Here is a 2,377-nt window from a genome sequence, read left to right on the forward strand (position 1 = left end):
TTTAGGCGTTCTCTCTCTCCCGGAGCATCAAGCTCTCAGCAGTGGCGACGGCCTTCTCAACCCTCCTCTACAGGAAAGGCTCAAGGCCGGGCCCAGGGGCAGAAGAAATCCTGGGGGCGAAAGCCTGTCAAGCAGAGCCCAAAAGCTTCCTTGTGAAGGGGCGGCCCCGTTCGGCCGAGTGGGGGGGAAGGCTCCTGCAGTTTGTGGAAGCCTGGCAGGAAGAGATCCAGGACAAGTGGGTGGTCTCTTCGGTATCTCTGGGCTTCAAGCTAGAGTTTCAGGAGATTCCACCTTCTCGCTTTCTAAGGTCAAGGATCCCCAGGGACCCAGTAAAGCAAAGACCGCTATTTCTGGCCTTAGATCACTTACTATCCAAGGGGGTGATAGTAGAAGTGGACCCAAAAGAACAGGTTTCAGGGTTTTACTCGAATCTCTTCACCATTTCGAAGCCAAATGGAAGTGTCAGACCTATCCTGGATCTGAAGGATCTGAACCGTTTTTTCCACATCCGGTCCTTCCGAATGCAGTCAATTCACACTGTGGTCTCCTTCCTGCAAGGGGGAGAGTTTATGGCATCAATAGACATCAAGGATGCATATCTCCATGTGCCAATTTTTCCTGCACACCAAAAGTATCTAAGGTTTGCGGTAGAGCGGCGCCATTTTCAATTTGTGGCCTTGCCGTTCGGGCTTGCTACGGCCCCTCGAGTGTTCACAAAGATTCTGGACCCTCTCTTGGCAAACCTAAGAGCTCAGGGTATAGCCGTCATGGCTTATCTAGACGATTTGCTTCTCATAGAGAAAACAGTAGCGCTCCTGAACCACAGTGTTACCAGAACGCTAGAACACCTGGAACGCCTAGGTTGGATTCTAAACCTAGAAAAGTCGTCCCTACAGCCTGCTACCAGGTCCATTTATGCCTTCCCCCCGTGCCCGCTTCTGTCGTGGTTCCTGGGAAGAGTCAAGAGGGAGACAAATTCAGTTCTTTTGGTAGCCCCGGCTTGGCCCAGGCGACCGTGGTACGCAGAGATCATGAAGTTGGCAGTAGGCAGGCCGGGGATCCTCCCTCTCCGGCCAGATCTGCTCTCACAGGGTCCAATTTACCATCCTGCTTTACACAGTCTGATTTTTACGGTTTGGCTGCTGAGACCCACATTCTGAGAGACCGTGGGCTTTCGGGGCCAGTCCTTTCTACTCTGGTCAATGCCAGAAAGCCGGCCTCCAGGCTTATTTACTACAAAATCTGGAGGGCATATGTTTCCTGGTGTGAACTCAGGGAATGGCATCCTAGAAAGTATGTCATTAGCAGGATCTTGGTCTTCCTCCAGTCAGGCCTAGAAATGAATTTGGCCGTAAGCACTATCAAGGTGCAGATTTCGGCCTTGTCAGTGTTTTTTCAGAAGCCACTTGCATCGCATTCCCTGGTGCGGGCTTTCATCCAGAGGGCTATGCGGATAAGGCCGCCAGTCAAACGTCCGGTATGCCCATGGGATCTGAATTTGGTTCTCTTGGCTTTGCAGGGGCAACCTTTTGAACCTTTGCATCAGGCTTCATTTGTTCTTTTGACAAAAAAATGTGTTTTCTTGGTAGCCATATCCACGGCTAGAAGAGTGTCAGAACTAGCAGCTCTCTCCAGCAAAGAGCCGTATCTAATTATTCATAAGGACCGGGTGGTAATGCGTCCCAACAGGTCCTTTCTGCCTAAGGTGGTTTCAGGATTCCATTTGAATCAAGATCTAATCCTACCATCCTTTTTTCTGGACCCACAGTCCGCAGAAGAAGAATCTTTGCACACTTTGGATGTGGTAAGGACAATCAGTATCTATCTTCAGGCAACTGCTCAGATAAGGAAAACTGATTGCTTATTTATTTTGCCGGAAGGCCCTATGAAGGGCCAGGCGGCATCAAAATCCACTCTCTCAAGGTGGATTAGACAGATTATTTCTCAGGCCTATAGTGTTAAAGGGAAAATCCCTCCTTTTCAAGTGAAAGCACACTCAACTAGGGCTGTAAGTGCTTCTTGGGCAGTGCATCACCAGGCCTCCCTGGCTCAGATCTGTAAGGCTGCAACTTGGTCATCAGTCCACACATTCACCAGATTCTATCAGGTGGATGTCAGAGGGCAAGAGGATATCGCCTTTGGGTGCAGTGTACTGCAGGCTGCAGTTTAGGTCCTCCGGTCCATGGCGGTCTATAATTATGATCTGTGTCTCTCTCCCCTCAATCTGAGCATTGCTTTGGGACATCCCACTATGTAATGAAGCTCCTGTGTCCCGTGATGTATGATCAAGAAAATAGGATTTTTATATACAGCTTACCTGTAAAATCCTTTTCTTGAGAGTACATCATGGGACACAGTGCTCCCGCCCCTCTAGGGT

This window comes from Lithobates pipiens, unplaced genomic scaffold, assembly GCF_037356315.1.
Source record: "Lithobates pipiens isolate NorthernLeopardFrog02 unplaced genomic scaffold, aLitPip1_a1.2 Scaffold_25, whole genome shotgun sequence".
NCBI lineage: Eukaryota > Metazoa > Chordata > Amphibia > Anura > Ranidae > Lithobates > Lithobates pipiens.